General features: G+C 42.5%; 1 long non-coding RNA gene across 3 annotated transcripts in view; it reads left to right on the top strand.

Moving 5' to 3' along the window:
• LOC144818463 (uncharacterized) overlaps window positions 1-17,366 on the top strand; it is a 68,858-nt gene extending 51,492 nt beyond the window's left edge. For all 3 annotated transcript variants that reach the window (XR_013607108.1, XR_013607110.1, XR_013607109.1), the window contains one exon: window positions 16,563-17,366. This is a non-coding gene — a long non-coding RNA (uncharacterized LOC144818463). The remainder of the gene's footprint in view (window positions 1-16,562) is intronic.
• Window positions 17,367-21,413: the final 4,047 nt, after the last annotated feature.

The raw sequence follows: 21,413 nt of genomic DNA, 5'->3' as shown, positions 1-21,413 counted from the left end.
ATTCCTACAGGGACTGCAATACCTGGTTGATGGGTGAGTGGAAAACGTTTAATGTAATCCTTTTCAACTGTTTTAATTATTTTAGCTTATAAAATATGTACGGTGGCTCTGTGTTTAAGGATGTGGTCTTTTTAAACAAACTCCTTAGGTTCTGTAAGGATATATGCAATGGACATTGGAACAGGTCCCTTCCAGGCCCTGTAGTCATGTCCTGAACTTTTGAGACAAAAGCACTTACTGATTTTCAGAATAATGAGTGTAAAAGCGTTAAGATAACCATGTTGTTCCTGCTTATATTTCACCTGCTTTACTTATCCTTGAATTCCCTATGAGTGTTTGCTTTTTCCAAGATTTTATTACTTTTTTTCTTCAGGCAGGATAGTACTCCTGTCTAGTACATAATTTGAATTGAGTCGCCGTACAATTAGGTTGAGTTTGAGTTGAGTTTAAAATATTTCTTAAGCGCACGTACACCGAGCGGTTTCATGGCGCTAGGCAGTACTACAAATCCCAAGGGACAGGAAAACTAGGAAACCAAAGGGGCATTTAAGAAGGAAAGGCTTGGGTGAACAGAAAGGTTTTTAGTGTCTTGCGGAAGAGGGAGTACTGAGGGCAGGATCTTAAGTCGGCCGGGAGGGAATTCCAGAAGGCAGGGGCGAGAGTAGAGAATTTGGAGCCTCCCCATTTAGGTTGAAGTTGAAGGCCGTGCAAGTTTCTCTCAGTGGGGCAGTATGATGTTCAGTGGGGGAGAGGATGTGGCACTCTGGCCAGAGCTGCCAAATTTGGAACTGGAGAACCAGGTTCAGCCTTCATGACCAGTCCACCAGAACACTCTCCTGACGGAACACATTCCCATGCTACACCTTAGAAGGCCTCGACAGACCTTAGAAGCCCTGGTGTCTTAGCACCAGTAGGTGGATCCTTGTGGTGGCAAATGTGGGTTAACCTTAAAGGCATGTCCACCACAATCCATACTGAAGTTCACCTCTAGTTTTGCGGGCAGGCATTTGAAGCAGCACACCCTAGAGTGATAGTGACTCTGTCACTGCGGTCACAAGACGCTTGAGGCCAGCCCACCTCACCTAACTTATTGGTATCGCCATTGGTCTTTTTCAGCAGTAGTAGAGCATTTCACTGGGGATCGGCAATCCAGGTTTTGTACACACACAACACTAAGTTTGCAAACTTCACGGGTTCTCTGCTTCATGCATAAGCACTTTAAACATCTGCTGCTTGCTCTGGGGCCACTGGAATTATGCAGCAATGAAGGAAAAAATTATGTCACAGTGAAGACTAAAATATGCAGCAAAAAAAGACTGCAGCGTAATACGGTATATTTTACAATACTTTATTATTTTGACATTCTTATATATACTAACAGCCTCTGCAAAGATTTTGCCTCATTAGTACCTGTGTAATATACAAATGCAGCAGTGACAAAGGTGACCAGTCAACCTTTGCAAAGGGCCCTCCACTTCGCAGCAACATAAATCAAAATTATTTTTGGTAATTTTTGATCCGTTTGAGCTACAAACAATTATTTTTTTGAAATCGTTATATTATGCAGCAGATGATGTATTATGCGGCAAATATGGTACATCCCTAATTAAGTGGAAAACATTTCTAAACTAGGATATTTTACCATTTATGTTTGAACTGCTCTTGTGGAAAAAGGGAGGAGAAGTGCAGATGACAGAAACGGCATGGCTCGGAGACAGATGGCTTATGATTCCACTTTTAAGCATATTTGTCATATTCTGTGATCGCTTTTTTATATGAAAAAACGGGGTTAACCCTGTGTCCCTCAGAACCTGGGTAGTTAATGATTAATTATACAGTGGTTCTGTCGGGTGACAACACAACTGATTTGCAAATGCTAATACATGCAATAGAAGAAACCAACCTTTGACCAAAACACAAAACAGGTTCTTACAATTAATGGAAAGAAAGCCTGTGTATAATTTGTTATGCTTTTGTATTTATCAAATTTCATTCAAAGCAATTCACAAATGACTGTCAATATAGTCATAAAAGTGCAAAAAGTGACAATAGTGAATAGTGATCACATGACAGGAACAATATATACAATAAAAAGAATTTCAATATGAACAATCTATACAAATATATACAAGTTTTAATTGCATAAAGGCCAACAGTTACTTTAATTTTACAGAATCCTAATCGTTTCCATCGATGTACTAGGGTTCTGAAATTTTAAGGCCTAAGTGGAAATGTCGACGTTTCGACCCTTAAAGCGCCAATCTCAGCTGACTGTCTGCAGCCGATGGATGAGAAGCTACGTAATCCAAGAGATACGAATACAAGTTGCTTGATTAAAGGACTCTGTGCCAACCCGGTCCAGGTGACTTACACGCACTTGGATCTCAGGACTGTTGTGCCCTGCATACTTGTCTTGAGAAAGACCCGCCGCGACCTCAAAGATTGGCGCTTTAAGGGTCGAAACGTCGACATTTCCACTTAGGCCTTAAAATTTCAGAACCCTAGTACATCGATGGAAACGATTAGGATTCTGTAAAATTAAAGTAACTGTTGGCCTTTAAGCAATTAAAACTTGTATATATTTGTATAGATTGTTCATATTGAAATTCTTTTTATTGTATATATTGTTCCTGTCATGTGATCACTATTCACTATTGTCACTTTTTGCACTTTTATGAATATATTGACAGTCATTTGTGAATTGCTTTGAATGAAATTTGATAAATACAAAAGCATAACAAATTATACACAGGCTTTCTTTCCATTAATTGTAAGAACCTGTTTTGTGTTTTGGTCAGAGGTTGGTTTCTTCTATTGCATGTATTAGCATTTGCAAATCAGTTGTGTTGTCACCCGACAGAACCACTGTATAATTAATCATATTCTGTGATCGCAGCATATCCCTGTTGTTAATGTATTTTAATGTTAATAACTTATATTAAACCTTAAATAAATATGTGTATTGGTTGAATTAAATAACGTAATACGCTGTAACCGGTTAGTGAAGTGCCACACAAATACTAAAAATAGGAACGTTTTGCTCTTTATGGCCACACCTCTGAATGCGCCCACAGACCCAAATCTCATGTTATTCTCGCCCTCTGATTCTCCGCTCACAGTTTTCCCACTTTTTTTCCCCCACTTCGACCACTGCTTCCTGTTTATTGTGTTTTGAATGTCAAGGACTCATGAACTGAACTATTATCGTAGCCTGACTGTGGGGTTAATCACAGCAGTTGCAGATCATAGTTGGCTCAGGTGGGAGCTGGGGCTTGAAATTAGGAATCACGGACAGTTTATGGCACTTTCCCTGTGCCTTCTTTCTTCACTAATGAAGCCTAGTAAAGGTACCAGATGACATTGTTCTATGTTAGGATTTTAACTTATAAACTGCAAGTAACAAAAGAATTTATCAGACAAAAGCAGTAACTCACTGACCTATTTACATTATATGTACTTTGTGACCTGCATGGTACACGTTCTTTGCAGCAGGCATATTAACCCACTGTGGCCACCTTACTATGAGTCAAAAATTCCACTACACAAACCTCCGATCTCTCTCAATGAGGAACATTAATCACTAGAGTTATCTTCACATTTTTATTGTTGCATTAAAATTGATGGACAGCAGGAATGCAGAAGCAGGTACTTTTCAAACCATGATGCAGTTGCAAACACCACGTCCCCAACCAAAGTCAACGACCTTTGTTTGCTTGGTACATGAAGAAGCAAATTTCATGAGCATTTTTTTCACATTTGGTCTAATTACTATGAATGTAAATAACAATAAAACATACTTGCAAATAGTTACTACATGCCTGCTTTTCTCAATATTTCACTTCAGAACTGTGCAATTGTATTTGTTTAACAGGTTTATGGTCTCACACAACGGGTGATTTGTAGAGGGCCACTGGAAAGTCCACAAGGTTGTCCCTGTCCCTCCAGAATTTTAGTGTCTCGTACGCCCCTGATTGCAACAGTGATAAACTTACCTAACTCATCACATGCCCTTTCCAACTGAAATATGTAGGCATGACGACTCGTAAGGTCAAACTTCATATTTCGGAGCACAAAAGTACGATCAGGTGCAAGAAACACTCCATGAAGTTGATCAGTAATTTTCTAACCCACCAACACAAAGCAGATGAATTGCGGTGGACGGTGTTAGAGCAACCTTTTATTCCTAACCACGTTACAGATGTCACAACATTTCTTTTCCTGAAAGAACAGCGTTGGGTTTTTAAGCTGAAGAGCGATAGTAGAAGTCTAAAAGACAATATACCATGGTCCCTTATATAGTCTCTGATTAAAACTCAGTTTAACGCCTGTTCTTATCTTGATGTATATGACACATTGAAATAAGTGTTACAACGCTAAAGAAATATAGTGTTGACAATTAGAAACATCTTCTAATAGAACTATAATGAATTATCAACATGCTACGATCCCTTGATGTGTGTCTTTTAAAATATAAATGACATTGGCTCTTTACATTACCCTTTTATGTAGCCATTTGCAATATAGTCATAGTAGCCATGTGGCCTGCTTCAGGAGCTTATTCAATCACTGGCAACTTTATTGTACTGCGATTGTACCGCGACCCACTTATACAAACGATTATCTAACATGCTCGCGGAAGCTCCCTTGTGCATCTCTGCTCACTTCATAGAACTGATACCCCTAAGATTCCAATAGAATTGTTGAATAACATTAGCTCCGAATAGCTAATTTGTGCGATCTATTGAATTATTAACGAGATCATCAGCATCGGTTTGTAAACAACTACATTACCCAGTTTTCTTATAAGCACAGTTATGTCATCTTTGGATTGAACAGGGGCAAATCGGCACTCCAACATGTTTCTCTCAAACCTTGTTTATACATTCTGCTCACCCTGTGAAAACAATATTTTCTAGATATCAATACAATTGTTGAATAATATTGCCTCTAATAGTTACGGCCGTGATTTATTGAATCACTCATGAGATCGGCAATTTTTTCATCCAACTGACTACATTACCCAGTTTTCCTAGGATCACTGTGACATCATTTCCGGAGGGACCAGGGGCAAACCGGTACTCTGTAAGAATAAAATGCAAGACAGGTTCCTGATACGGTGCCTCCGGTTGCAGCCTTTCAAAGACCGGGGTACCAACAGAGAGGTAAGCCCTCTCAAACTTGATAGTTTACATACTGTGAGATCCGCAGGATATGTTCTGCACTGCGCGGTAAGCGCTGTGTTCCTGCCGCGTTAGTGTAATTGGTGTTGTCTTTTGTTTTAATCACTCACTTTCTGCTATTAATAGGCACCGTGTGAGGAGATATTAACAGGCGTGCATGACATCTATTTTATAAGTAATTTGGAATGTCTCTTTTGAGATCTAAGCTGCCCTCAACAATTTGATTTTTATCGTTAAGCAGTAGTGGGGGTGTTAAAAGGCGCACAGCTAGTCGGAGGTTTCCCGGCGCCAAGGACCAAGCAACAGAAAGACCGTAGTTACTGGTTGAATAGCCAGGTCTTAAGATTTTTGCGGAAACTTATATGATTGGTTTCATGCCGAAGTAGAAGAGGAAGAGAATTCCACAACACGGGTGCCAGGTAGGAAAAAGAGCGACCCCCTAAGCAAGCAAATTTGAATCTTGGGACTGAGAATTTGGCTTCGGAGGAGGATCTGAGCAGGTGTGTCTGGTGATAGGTCTGGACCAGAGAACATAAATAGCGGGGAGCTGTACCTAGTTTAATTTTATGCATATAGCATAAAGCCTTCAATTTAGTCCTGTTCTCAATTCTTAGCCAATGGAGTACCTGAAATGGAAGATGTTTTGGGAACATGACAGAGCATCCTAGCCGCAGAGTTCTGTACAACCTGTAATGTGCAAATTACCTCCTTGTTAGCTTCCAGATAAAGGACGTTGCCATAATACAATCTCGATGTTATCAGTGCTTGGATTACAGTTCTTTGGGTAGGTCTAGGCAACATCCATAATATCTTACGGAGCCACCTCAAGATGTAAATGTAAATGTGTTTGTATTTATATAGCGCACTTCTACCCAGAGGTCTCGTAGCGCTGTATTCATACTGCTGTGGAACCCTTCCTGGCTTTCCTGTGAGATGTCCACTCCTGGGCACCCCCAAGGTGAAGCCAGGTATCCAAGCGCTGCTGGGGCCGTTGTGGAGATTAAGCAAGCTATTGCCCAGAGTCACAGAGTGGGACCCATGATTAGACTAGGCACCGAGGCGAGAATGATCAGGTCCGGGGAGATTGAGTCCAAGAGCCACTGAGGCGGGAATTGAACCCTGGTCCCGGGCCAGACCACTGCATCAGGCTCTGCCGCTCTAACCATTGAGCCACGCTTCTCCACCAAGATGATAAAGCAGGTAGAAGCAGTTTTGATAGCTTGCTGCTTCATGGAAAGTTGATCATCGATCACTATACCCAGGTTATGAGCGGTTTGGACTGGCTGAGGAAGTGTACCCATTTCCAGAGGCCAATGACGTGGGCCCCAAAGATCTTTATCTTTCCCTATAATCAGGACCTCTGTTTTACCCCCATTTAATTTTAGCCAGTTGTTGTACATCCAACTGGCTATTTTAAGCAGCCCTGTCTGTAAGGAAGAAACTTTGGAGGTATCATTGGCAGATAGGGAAAAAAGAAGCTGGGTGTCATCAGCATATGAAAAGATAGACAATCCAGCTTCTTCCGCTGTCGTGGCCAACGGGCTAACATAAAGGTTAAACAACACAGGGCTCAGAATCGAGCCTTGCGGTACTCCATAGGGGGATCCGTACGTCTTTGAATTAGCCAAAGAGGAAAAAACCTGGAAGGTTCTTCCAGTAAGGAAGTCTTTGTCCCAGTCCAAGGCTGAGCCAGCAATTCCCAGCGATTAAAGAACTTTTAAATGAGTGAGGTGTGACACCGTATCGAAGGCGGCACTTAAGTCTAACAAAATAAGTGCTGCCGTTTCCCCTTTATCAAGTATCTAGTGGAGTGTTTCAGTAACTCCCAAAAGAGTAGTCTCTGTGGAGTATCTGGCTCTGAATCCTGATTGAGATACGTGCAGGATTTTATTAGTTTCCACAAATTGTACAAGCTGTTGGTTCACGTATTTTTCCAATATTTTTTAAAAAATGGGGAGGAAAGAAATCCGTCGGAAATTGGACGGTTCTACTGGATCATTGTTAGGTTTCTTCAACAGGGGAACCACCATCGCGTGTTTCCACTCTGCAGGAAGAACGGCCTCTTTCAAAGAAGCATTAAGTAGTTCCATAATGGGATGCAGAGTAGTGGGTTTTAATTTTCAAAGAATCTGGACTGGTAAAGGGTCCTTGGGTGAGCCCGATTTAAGACTATTTAAAATACTGTTAAAAGACAGAGGGTCAAGTGATTGCCAGTTAGTGATTTTATGAGAGGAAACAAAAGCAGGGGTCTCTTCTGATTTATTTTCATCAGAGCTATAGGGTGCGGTGTTATTTTGCTACTCCACCTTAGTGGTTGCCATCTCCAGCTCCGTATAGATCTTTTCAACCTTCTCAATAAACAATTGTTGGCACTATTGACTGAGGTTAGTACAAGCTAAGAAGTATGTTAATATGCTATGCACTAGCCTTTTAAATGCCTCTTCCATTTGAGCTGCCCATGAGTCTCATTACTTTATAATTAAAGACAGAGGGTGTGGTTGGACAATCAATCGCATCTTTGTCCATAAAAATTAACCGCATCTTTGTCCATAAAAACCAGACAAAGAACATAAATATCAGGTGTTAGCTGACACCGTGTTGGCAGCGCTCAGCGAACACTTATACACATGTTGAGGCTACTTTGTTTGCTGAATATTGCATGGACTGATGGGGTTACAACAGTTCCCTGAGCATAAACACTCTGGTTGTTCCTCTTATGCTGAAATCAAGTCGTGTCATAGGCTTTTCTTTGGGGCTAGTAAAGAATGATATCTCTACCTATCACTCCATTATATACATGGAGATAGAGTCTTTGTTTCCTTTGGATCATTGTTTGATCAAGATTAATGTCAATTCACTGTTTGCTATGACACCTAATGCAAGTGAATAATAGACAGTTACATATTTGATATACAAATTATAGTTGAACTATAAATTTATTTCTAAGATACTATTTGGACCATACTTATAGTTTCCTTTCATGATTTTTATACTGTTCTTTCTGACAAAGCCTTTCCATTAGTCACATGTTTTTGATACAAACTGATCACTAAATTGGATCTGATATTTTTACTGCTTGGGATAAACAGCCACTTATTTGGATCTGATAATTTCACTATTTGATACTCTGTTCTTTTCAGAGTGGTGCCTCACGTCCTGAGCTGCTGCCAGGTGAGGTGATGTGTCTTACTCGTAAATTACGGGTACGTTTCCATTGGACGTCGTAATAGTCGGTGTAACTAACTGACTGATGTGTTATTTTTACTGACACATGATTAATTGATGTCCTTCTTCCTTTTTCTACACTGGTTGACTAGTACACCATGAGCCTCCATTAGAGATATTGTGTGGTGCAGGTTGTATTGCTTCCATTCACTTATTTTTTGGTTACACCATTTTTTTAATACACATGACACAGTAGCACCTAACATCTAGGTCCTGAAGAAGGCCAGACACTTGTTAGGTCATGATAGCCGAAACATGCTGACCACAGTTGCATTTATTATGTTAAAACTGCACTGTGTATAGCAAAAGAGGACAAAGTTCCTACGCCAGGGTACAAAAAGTCACCCATGCATGGTGGTGCAAACAGTCACCCATACTTTAAGAAGATAGAGGAAAAAGAAAAAGTGATTCCTAGGAAGGGAAGACCCAAAACTGTGAGAGGGAAAGACATTTTGTTTCCTCTGTTGCCCTCACAACCCGCATGCACCATCCGGCATTCCTCAAAAAAGATCTCCTACAAAGTGACCCTTCGGGGGACCCGTAGGGAATTGCAGCGCCGGCCCTACGAGGAGCAAACGCCCGATGATGAAGCATGACACTCTTCGGGGTGTGTGAGGGCAACAGAGGAAACAAAATGTCTTTCCCTCTCACAGATTTGGGTCTTCCCTTCCTAGGAATCACTTTTTCTTTTTCCTCTATCTTTTTAAAGTATGGGTGACTGTTTGCACCACGATGCATGGGTGACTTTTTGTACCCTGGCATAGGAACTTTGTCCTCTTTTGCTATATACTAATATTAGGAGCACGGACACTGGACCTTAATAAGCTCCTTGGTCCCCCCCTCTTTCCTTTTGATAAATATATTTAGCACGGCTGTTTAGCCGAGGGACCGTTAATTCTATCCTTTTTTCTTGCTGTTTGTTAGGCACATGAGACAGGATCACATCATTAGTGGGACTTGGTTCTACGGCATACCTGGACTCAATTGCCATGGTGATGCCGTGGTTGATTGCCACACTTCCGTAACTGTAGACGTGCAGAATGTATCCAACAGATAACCCTTAAAGATATCAATGTTACATTATGTACTTTTATATCCTAATATTTTCAAGAAATTGCTGGTGGCCATTGGAGTGTTCGTTATTAGTTAATAGTATCACAGGGCTATATCTCTTGTAGTACGAGGTGCGGTCCAGGTATGACATTAGGACAACCCTTTAATGGTAATTTATATGGCGATGAAGGGTATTGTACGCATACCATTTGGTGCTGTAATTGGCAGTACTTATTTGGGCATTATTAGCGACAATACCTGTCCTTTCATCCTGTAGTGGGCCATTGCGCATGAGCGGGGGAGTAGTGTACCCGAGTAATGCTCATGCGCAATTTACTTTGGCGCTCACACATGCGCATTCAGTTGCTTTTCTCTAGGACTACCCGGAAAAGGATACTGCCTATCACCTGACCCGGTCCGTTTATTTAAACCGGCGGTTTTGCCGATGCTGATTTTCTTTCGGCAGATGCGTGGACATGGGTAGGTTGTAAGGAGGCAGCACCCGAACTCATTTGTAAGTACACCATAGATGCAATGTCTGGCACTGTGAGCACTCGGCCTAGCACTTTTTACGATTGGCTAATGTGCCTCTATGCTCCTGTTTATGTGCTTATTGTTTCCTCAGCCCGGCTGCTCGCGGGCGTCCATTATTCTGACCACGTAGGATCTCTACACGCAGTGCTTGGTGAGCATGTTCTTTGAGTACTGGTAATTCTACAGTTTGGACGCTTGTTCTAAGTAAATAAACTTTGACAGGATGTTTTGTTTTATGGGGCACATAATGTGTCCCGAACCAGATTGAGGCCCACGTAATCCTTCCCCTCCTCGCTACTCGCTATGTAGGGGTGGATTTCCCCTTCCCCCTTTTTCTGCCTAGTTACGATTGACCTGTCTTGTGTGCCTATCTACTCAATTGTTTATGTGTAATTGATGTACACACAGAAGTGGTACATGCTGCGGCAACAAGTTGGTACTGATGCTGACCTATTACTTTGTCTTTCTTTTATTTTCATTTTCCTAGGTATCATTCAGGAGTGGCTCCCACCGAGTAGCTGTGACCATTATAAGGGTATACAGGTTTCTACTCCGCCCTGATTGAGATAAGAGGGTCATTTTTACATTCACTATTTCACGTGCACTTTATTTTTATTTGATGGTCCTGACGAAGCGCTAACGACTTTTTGGCAACGGAAGCGCGAAACATGTTGACCTTGATAATTGACACCTAGGCAAATAGGCCTCTTGGGTCAATAATTTTTAGCAGTATTGACTGCCAAGGGTATACTTATGAATCTTATCGCTGCATGTTTACCCTTGCATTATTTTTAAATTATAACACTGGCACGAATTTTTATTACCCTCCTTTTGACCCACTCCCCGCACACCCGCATGCACCATCCGGCATTCCTCAAAAAAGATCTCCTACAAAGTGACCCTTCGGGGGACCCGTAGGGAATTGCAGCGCCGGCCCTACGAGGAGCAAACGCCCGATGATGAAGCATGACACTCTTCGGGGTGTGTGAGGGCAACAGAGGAAACAAAATGTCTTTCCCTCTCACAGTTTTGGGTCTTCCCTTCCTAGGAATCACTTTTTCTTTTTCCTCTATCTTTTTAAAGTATGGGTGACTGTTTGCACCACGATGCATGGGTGACTTTTTGTACCCTGGCATAGGAACTTTGTCCTCTTTTGCTATATACTAATATTAGGAGCACGGACATTGGACCTTAATAAGCTCCTTGGTCCCCCCCTCTTTCCTTTTGATAAATATATTTAGCACGGCTGTTTAGCCGAGGGACCGTTAATTCTATCCTTTTTTCTTGCTGTTTGTTAGGCACATGAGACAGGATCACATCATTAGTGGGACTTGGTTCTACGGCATACCTGGACTCAATTGCCATGGTGATGCCGTGGTTGATTGCCACACTTCCGTAACTGTAGACGTGCAGAATGTATCCAACAGATAACCCTTAAAGATATCAATGTTACATTATGTACTTTTATATCCTAATATTTTCAAGAAATTGCTGGTGGCCATTGGAGTGTTCGTTATTAGTTAATAGTATCACAGGGCTATATCTCTTGTAGTACGAGGTGCGGTCCAGGTATGACATTAGGACAACCCTTTAATGGTAATTTATATGGCGATGAAGGGTATTGTACGCATACCATTTGGTGCTGTAATTGGCAGTACTTGTTTGGGCATTATTAGCGACAATACCTGTCCTTTCATCCTGTAGTGGGCCATTGCGGGGGAGTAGTGTACCCGAGTAATGCTCATGCGCAATTTACTTTGGCGCTCACACATGCGCATTCAGTTGCTTTTCTCTAGGACTACCCGGAAAAGGATACTGCCTATCACCTGACCCGGTCCGTTTATTTAAACCGGCGGTTTTGCCGATGCTGATTTTCTTTCGGCAGATGCGTGGACATGGGTAGGTTGTAAGGAGGCAGCACCCGAACTCATTTGTAAGTACACCATAGATGCAATGTCTGGCACTGTGAGCACTCGGCCTAGCACTTTTTACGATTGGCTAATGTGCCTCTATGCTCCTGTTTATGTGCTTATTGTTTCCTCAGCCCGGCTGCTCGCGGGCGTCCATTATTCTGACCACGTAGGATCTCTACACGCAGTGCTTGGTGAGCATGTTCTTTGAGTACTGGTAATTCTACAGTTTGGACGCTTGTTCTAAGTAAATAAACTTTGACAGGATGTTTTGTTTTATGGGGCACATAATGTGTCCCGAACCAGATTGAGGCCCACGTAATCCCTCCCCTCCTCGCTACTCGCTATATAGGGGTGGATTTCCCCTCCCCCCTTTTTCTGCCTAGTTACGATTGACCTGTCTTGTGTGCCTATCTACTCAATTGTTTATGTGTAATTGATGTACACACAGAAGTGGTACATGCTGCGGCAACAAGTTGGTACTGATGCTGACCTATTACTTTGTCTTTCTTTTATTTTCATTTTCCTAGGTATCATTCAGGAGTGGCTCCCACCGAGTAGCTGTGACCATTATAAGGGTATACAGGTTTCTACTCCGCCCTGATTGAGATAAGAGGGTCATTTTTACATTCACTATTTCACGTGCACTTTATTTTTATTTGATGGTCCTGACGAAGCGCTAACGACTTTTTGGCAACGGAAGCGCGAAACATGTTGACCTTGATAATTGACACCTAGGCAAATAGGCCTCTTGGGTCAATAATTTTTAGCAGTATTGACTGCCAAGGGTATACTTATGAATCTTATCGCTGCATGTTTACCCTTGCATTATTTTTAAATTATAACACTGGCACGAATTTTTATTACCCTCCTTTTGACCCACTCCCCGCACACCCGCATGCACCATCCGGCATTCCTCAAAAAAGATCTCCTACAAAGTGACCCTTCGGGGGACCCGTAGGGAATTGCAGCGCCGGCCCTACGAGGAGCAAACGCCCGATGATGAAGCATGACACTCTTCGGGGTGTGTGAGGGCAACAGAGGAAACAAAATGTCTTTCCCTCTCACAGTTTTGGGTCTTCCCTTCCTAGGAATCACTTTTTCTTTTTCCTCTATCTTTTTAAAGTATGGGTGACTGTTTGCACCACGATGCATGGGTGACTTTTTGTACCCTGGCATAGGAACTTTGTCCTCTTTTGCTATATACTAATATTAGGAGCACGGACACTGGACCTTAATAAGCTCCTTGGTCCCCCCCTCTTTCCTTTTGATAAATAAAACTGCACTGTGCACTGTTTTTAATCCTAACATCAAGATATAACTAATAAATGTCCTTCTCTCCTGATAGTTAGTTTTAGCTCACTTTTCACACTTCTGTATTAATTTGCACTGCACTCATCACTCACATACAACATTCACAGCTCTTCAACTTGGGTTTTAGTAGCCTGGAGTGCTAGTGGCACTCTTGTGGTTTGACACCCTGTGACGACCTTTGACTACCATTATTTTAACTGACTTTAGTGTGTTATTTCATCTTAGCCTGGATTTACGATGTCCTGCATTTGCCTGCTTCTCTTAAAAGTTTTGATCCTGTAATCTTGCTGTCTTTCAGTGGGAACTGTCACGGAGTAAAATAGCCTTGCCAAGAGCAGAGTGTGTGGGATGTACATTTGAAAGCATGAAAGAGAGAGAGAGAGACGTGTGGAATGTACTCTTTGGTTTCGAAGTGCAGTGTTGTGGGCAGTGATGCACACATGTGCTTGGTGTTGTATGATTATTATGAAGTGCTTACTATTGGCTTTGACATGGCCTCATTTCATCCTTTTTTTCTGGCTTTGCCTTGCTTCAGCTTTTCTACATGCACAGCAGCTCTTGCAAGTTGCTTGGGTTATTCACGTTCAAGGTCTTTCTGTTTTGGTGAGGGATTGTTTGTGTTCTGAAAGGCTTTTTAAGCTTTGTCAAGATAGAGGCTGGAACATGTGAGATTTGCAGAAGGGGATGTGAGAGCTCCTTCCTGCCATGCAAATGCTTGCTTGGAACTTGGCCAGTTCTGGTAAGATTCCTCTGGCCCAGGGGGAGGTCTTTCCCGAATCTTTTAGTGTGTTTAAAGCTGAGGGTTGTGGACTTGGAAACTGGGAGTTTGGAATCTGAGCGAGGACGGACGCCTCTATCTCTGAGCGTGGACCCTGGTTGCTGAGGTTCTCAATCACAGCTGTTTACTTCCCCAGTCTGAGATGAGGTATTTTGCACCAGGTAATGTACTGAGTTTTGATTATTGCCATTGTGATGTGAGCCAGTGGCTGTGATCATTTGATGTGTGAGTGACTGTGTTTTCTTTGTGTTGGTCCTTATTCAAAAGAGAGAGAGTCCTTGCATTTTGTTAAGGAAAACCCTTTTCTAAAGGTGCTGTGTTAAAGTGTTTCGATTGCGCCGGGTGTTGGGCTACTGTGTAGAAGATTCTGTGTTATCTGATAGGCGCAATGAAAGCATCTTGGCGTCACTTTCACAGGATTCGAAAAGAAAATTAAAAGGGGAACATGCTCTCTAAAATGCCTATGTTTTCAGAATCCCAGATGCCAAGTGACTTATTTGAAGAGGGAAAACAATTTGATATTTCAGACTTTAACAGTGGTGTCATTTTTAAAGCATTGATTAGCGTGTATCGAAAATTTGAACATTTAGAAAAAGAATGTAGTGAGCTGAGACGAGAGTTGGCTGAGGCTCAGTTTGAAAACAAGTCTTTGAAAAAAGAGTTAAACACGTACCAAGCTCCGATGCCATTTGTTTTGACTAGCTATTCCAATAGTCGAGATGAGTCAAATGTGAAAAATGTGAAGCCAGTTAATCTGCCGGCCTCACAGAAAATCTTAATTAATTCTTTTGACAATGTTCCTCAGCCAGAAATGAATTTGAATGAAGAAAATGTGAATGTGCAGGTCAATGAATTAGTGATCACTGGTTTCAGGTATAAATTAGACATGTCAGTGAATGATGAATCTTGGGCTACATGGAAAAACTTAGGGGCCGATTAGGATGGCGGACGGACTTGCGTCCGTCCGCCACCCCTGAGTTGGAGGGACCGTCCGCATGGGCAGCGGCGGTCCCTCCATAGCAATTAGGATGTGACCGCCACCCTGGCGGTCACATCCTGTATGTTTTACATTGCGGCGGATGCTGCTTGAAGCAGCATCTGCCGCAATGCAAAAAACGAAAGGTGTGCTTTTGCATGCACAAAGCGGCAGGCACCGCGCGGTGCCTGCCGCTTCGTGCACGCAAGGGCAGGGGGGTACCATAGGTACCCCCCATGTGCACCCCCCACGCAACCTTCACCCAGGGGGCCCGCAACGGGCCCCCAAAGTGACTGTCCGTATGCTTTTCCACGGCGGAAAAGCCGCCGCGGAAAAGCATGACTCACCCTGCATCCTAATATGGCTGGCGGTGTCTGATAGACACCGCCAGCCATGTTATTGCTTTTCCGCCGTGGTCGCCTTCCGACCGCGGCGGAAAAGCGGCGGACGGATTGGGAGACCCACCAGCCATCCTGATTTGGCGGTGGGTCTTTCAGGCCTCCTCGGCGGATTTCCCGCATACTCCGGGCCGGCGGTGGCTTCCGCCGGCCCGGAGTATGCGGGAAATCCGCCATCCTAATGACCCCCTTTATTTTGAAAAAAGAAATGCAGCAATGTGCTTTTGAATCTGCACAGCAGACTGTGCAGAAGGTTTTTAAAATATGGTCAATTCAGAAAGGAGACAGTGTATCTTGTGTGCCAGTCCAAGAGCAGTGTGCTATTTTCAGCAATTGTGAAACACAGGGAAAGAAAAGTATGCTTTTAAAGTTGTGATCTGTAGCTAGACAAATACAGATGCTTTTGTGCTTTTGCACATTGAAAGACACTGAGCAGAAGACAATAAGATAAAATGCTATTTGTCAATGGGAGGAAGCAACTGTAATAAAATGGGGTATACAGACCAAGACTGCAGTTTTGCATGAACAGTTTTTGCAGGTCCCAATAGAAATTCCAGGGGTGGGGTTTGAGACACAAGATTCCCCAGTGAAGTGGCAGATTGTACTGCAAAGTGCAGTTACTGTGCATGACAGAACCTTTAATTTGCTTACAGATGAAAAGGCTAAAATCTTGGAGACAGATTCAGATTTGGTGTACATGACTAAATATGAGCACCTATGAGAGAAAGACCACACAAACAGGTGGTCAGAGAATGAAGGGATCCATATCCCCCTAGATTTACTCAGAACTATTACTTTTATGTGTCAGAATGCACAAGCCAGACCAGTTTCACGGAAGGTGAGGGGCAAGTTGAAGAAAGGAAAATTACTAGAGCAGACTAAGCAGATGGATTGCCTTGGGTTTCTGCCAATTGATAAAGGGAGCATGTATACAACAGTGAGCGGAAAAATAGTCAGGAAGGAGACTGCCCCAGCCCTTCTTACCGTGCAGGGAAAAAGAGAATTTCATCCTAATACCAAGAATTCAGAGCCTAAAGTGTGGGTAGAATTCTCAGATAATTCCCCAGAGCCAGCAGAGAACCTTGCAGACAGGAATGATAATATTGTGACTTCAAACTCAAAACAGGGACAGGAAAACGTGCTTTTTAAAAAAAATGTTTTTTGCAAGAAGAGTGATGCTTGTTTCTTTTCCAGGTCATCATACTGTGACATGTTGGTGTGCCCGATGCCCGTGATTGTGTGCCCCGTTTGGGTGGGACCCATCCCCCTCTCCAATCCTGGAGAGATCACCGGACGGTGGAAGCTGACATCCTGTGGATGAACAAACCAGACAGACCCCTAAGGCCGATGAACTGATTCTATAAACATGAAGTTAAAACGAAATGCAATAAGGCTGTGTGTCTTTCACACAGATAGACTGTTTATTTAAAAAGAAAAAGAACAACAAAGATTTTTTTTGAGTTAAAGATAAAAAGAAAACAATAATGTTGTCTTTATTTTTTAGTGCAGAAATATATATTTGGCAGCTTCAACAGTAGAAGTTCCAGTATTAGCCATTTGAGACATTAGGAGCATAACTGAGTTCATTTGCTTGATTCTATTTGCATCATTTATTTTGTGTATCCATCAAACATTTATTATTGCTGAGTATCCAGATGTATATGAGCTATTTTTACATGCTTTTATGATTTCACAGTTTTATACTTGTGCTTTCAGTTCAACACATGATTGTTATACCTTGATTTCTACAAGTGCATCTCCTCCTTAGCTGCTCAGCCAGAATCAATGTGATGTCTGCGTGGAATGTTGGAATGCTTGATGACAGAGAGAGTGGAAGGTGAGTGCGCCTGCTTGTGTGTGGAGAATGACAGTTGAAGAGAGTAGGCTGAGCAGCAAACATGCAGCTCCTGGTGGGACCTCTACAAGATCTTCTTGAGACTTCTATGTAACCTGTAACTTACTACTGAACCATCCAATAAACCTTCTACATGAAATATACTTCCTGGCTACCTCTGGTCATTCTGTGGAATTTACCTTACAACAATTACCTTATAATGTTACTGCTTCAACATGAGCTTCAAACATAGTTGTGTTTTTCAGTTAAGAAATGCAGTCTTTCAATCATAGTTGTGCTTTCAGTTAAGACATGCATTGAAATGATTATCACATGCTTTTATGCTTTTATGCTTTCACTATTTTATTGGGTTTTTCATAGTTATGGTTACAGTTAAGAAATGCCGTTTTTCAAGCGTAGTTGTGCCTTCAGTTAAGAAGTCTAGTTTTGATATATGTAGATGATGATGATAGTCAAAGGTCATAGGGTGGAATGTAGTGGTAGAGGCACTCTTGTGGTTTGAGACCCTGTGATGACCTTTGACTACCATTATTTTAACTGACTTTAGTGTGTTATTTCATCTTAGCCTGGATTTACGATGTCCTGCATATGCCTGCTTCTCTTAAAAGTTTGGTTCTTCCAATCTTGCTGTCTTTCAGTGGGAGCTGTCACGGAGTAAAATAGCCTTGCCAAGGGCAGAGCATGTGGGATGTGCATTTGAAAGCATGAAAGGGAGAGAGAGGTGTGAAATGTACTCTTTGGTTTTGAAGTGCAGTGTTGTGGGCAGTGATGTACACATGTACTCAGTGTTGTATGAGTATTATGAGGGCTTACTATTGGCTTTGACATGGCCTCATGTCATCCTTTTACCTGCCTGTGCCTTGCTTCAGCTTTTCTGTGTGCACACCAGCGCTTGCAAGTTGTTTGAGTTACTATTGGTTTTGAAATGGCCTCATGTCATCCTTTTTTCCTGGTTTTTCCTTGCTTCATCTTTTCTGTGTGCACAGCAGCGTTTGCAAGTTGCTTGGGTTATTCATGTTCAAGGTATTTCTGTTTTGGTGAGGGATAGTTTGTGTTCTGAAAGACTTTTGTATGCTTCGTCAAGATAGAGGCTGGAACGTGAGATTTGGAGAAGGGGACGTGAGAGCTCCTTCCTGCCGTGGGAATGCTTGCTTGAAACTTGGCCAGTTCTGGTAAGATTCCTCTGGCCCAGGGGGAGGTCTTTCCTGAATCTTCTAGTGTGTTTAAAGCTGAGGGTTTGGAATCCGATCAAGGACGGACGCGTCTATCTCGGAGCGTGGACCCTGGTCGCTGAGGTTCTCAATCAGGGCTGTTTGCTTCCCCAGTCTGAGATGCGGTGTTTTGCACCAGGTGATGTATTGAGTTTTGATTATTGCCATTGTGATGTGAGCCAGTGGCTGCGATCATTTGATGTGTGAGTGAGTGTGTTTTCTTAGTATTGTGTGAGTCAAGGTGCACCTCCATAGTACTCATTTGATGTATATATAGCTTTCTGATCTCTTGCAGGACGTCCAGTATATTTGCTTGAGTCTTATCTCATATTATTTGCTTCTTGTTTATTCATCAGTATTATTCATGCATTTAGATTGTTGCTTGCATATAAATATATATATATATATATATATATATATATATATATATATATATATATATATATTTGTATATTCGAATCTTTTGCATTTGACATCTGGGAAAGCTTTTATTAGAGAGCATTTGGTAAAATAAACCCCAAGCCTTATTCAAAAGAGAGAGAGTCCTTGCATTTTGTAAAATAAAACCCTTTTCTAAAGGTGCTGTGTTAAAGTGTTTTGACTGCGCTGGGTGTTGGGCTACCGTGTGGAAGATTCTGTGTTATCTGATAGGTGCAATCAGAACATAGCCTTTAGTCAATTCTATCCTCAATAAAAACATCCCAGAGTTCCTCCCTCACAGTGAGGGGGTTGTAGCCCTCGGCTGTACTAGGAGTTACAGCCGGGAGGTCATCCCAGATGATGAAGCATGTCACTTCGATGAGTGATGGGATTCCGTACTTTAAGTTAAGACTTCCTGTGTAGATTACGTTTCTGGTGCACTATTGGCACACATGTCACCTTAGTTGTAGGTGGCATCTTTAGACCCTCGGACTTTATTGTTTTGGATATGTAGATTGGGGGATATAGTCTATGGTGGTCTTTAAACTTTTCCCTCAGATCCTCCTATCCTGGTTTGTATTTTTGATCTTCAAATTGATCCACATTGAGTCCAGGAAAATGGGCACCCAGGTGCTGGTCAGCAGCAAGCTCGATTACGGAAATGAACTCTATGCTGGCACCACCCAAAAACTCCAAAAAAAGTTGCAGTGCTTTTGGAATGCTTGACGTATCCGGGACAACCCCCGCTGAAGCCACATCTCCAGTCACCTGAGAGAATTCTACCAATCAACAAAACAATCACCTTCAAGCGCCTCACATATGCCTACGAAGCCCTCCACAACACCGGACCCGAATACTTCAACCATCGCCTCTCCTTCTACACACCGACCGGACATCACCGCTCCACCCACCTGGCCCTGGCCACTATCCCCCTGATCCACAATATCTAAGCTGGAGGAAGATCCTTCCCCTTCCCCGCCGCAACAACCTGGAACTCCTCGCCTCTGCAGCCCAAGAAAGCACTGTCACTGCCTCAATTCAAGAAGGACCTCAAGACCTGGCTCTTCAACTGAACTGCAGACTCTCCCCCCCTTTCCCCCTTAGACCCTTACAGGTGATTAGCAGCACTCTAAAAGAACCTGGTTGATTGGATCCCGGTAGGTGCAGGGGAGAATAGTGACTTGGGTAAGTTTAGTGCTATATGGTCCCAGCATTGGCAGAAAGCACTGTGAATATGCAAGTTGTTGTTTTAAACTTGCATTACACACAGTATAAGATAGGTTGCTACAAAATGCACAAAAATGCTTTAAGATAAAAAAGGACTATCAAAACATAGATTTTAGTAATGCCCAGACTGTATGTAGTCATTTTTAGGTCTCACTAGAGCCAGCGCATGCGCCGGTCTGGCGAGACATTTAGTGAGTGGCTTTTAAAAGTGCCACCAGAGGCTTTTGCTGGCCACAAGCTTGCGGTTACGCGCGATCGCGCAGCTGCCAGCTTTCAGTGCCTGATCGCGATCAGTTTCACTTTCGCGCGCACACAACTCCTGCTTCTCCCCCTTCCCCACCACAGATCGCCGCGCGCGGCCAATGCTTGTTTTTGGTGCTGCAGCTACTATGACTAATTGATTTGCTTTAGAGAAACATACGTGTGCTTTGTTGTGGACACTGTAGTTTACAACTACTTTGTTAAAAAATGCGTAATTGAACTTGACTGCAAGCACAGTTTGTGGTCTGACAACAATATAGAAGGAGGTTCCCTGTTTGGGCTAGGAATGGCAGCAGGTAAGGGAAGTAAACAGAGCAAAAGAAACAACAGAACCCTGCCAACGCTAGATCAGAATTGTCAAGTACCTGTGTTCCAACGATGATTACCGCAGGAGCCGATGCTAATCCTCTAACTCCCACACCTCAATGCCAAAATCGTATAGATTCTGACAGCAAGGAGGGGGGAAAGGGGAAGTGGAATGAGAGAGAGAAACACGCCACGTCTTCTGCCTGAAGGGAATTTTGGAATCTGCTCTGTTGTTCTTCCTGTCAAAAGAGTTATTATGCAACCGGGTACATTCATATAATAATATGCAACTCAATTATTTACTAGGATTAGACTCTAAACTTTATGTCTATGTTACCTTAACCTTCAGGGTGGCTAGCGGATCTCTACTGAGTTCTTGTACTGGTTTTGGTCTTACTTTCTGTAGTATTGTACCTAGAACATAAAACACCTGATTATTCTCCACTCGCTTTCACTGTTGACATGACTAATGGGACTTCTGAATCTGGTTACCTAAACTAAGTCTTAACAGTCTTTAAACTTGAACCTTGAAATTCAACACCAGAAGTCGAAGAGCTGAGAAGTCTTCTCTAAAGGTGGTAAGTATCTTTATATATATATATATATAATGCACACCTACTTGTAGATAACTCTAAGTGGACTGGTGTCTTCTTCTGAATGCCCAAACAAACTTTGGTAAGAAGTCTCTATATTAGTTGCGCAGTACAAGAGTCTCTGGAATAAACTTAGGAACTGGCCTTGGGAATATCTCTAGTTAAGCAGTCA

This window comes from Lissotriton helveticus, chromosome 2_1, assembly GCF_964261635.1.
Source record: "Lissotriton helveticus chromosome 2_1, aLisHel1.1, whole genome shotgun sequence".
Taxonomy (NCBI): domain Eukaryota; kingdom Metazoa; phylum Chordata; class Amphibia; order Caudata; family Salamandridae; genus Lissotriton; species Lissotriton helveticus.
Note: the sequence above shows the minus strand (reverse complement) of the source record. Positions and strands in the feature narration are given on the sequence as shown.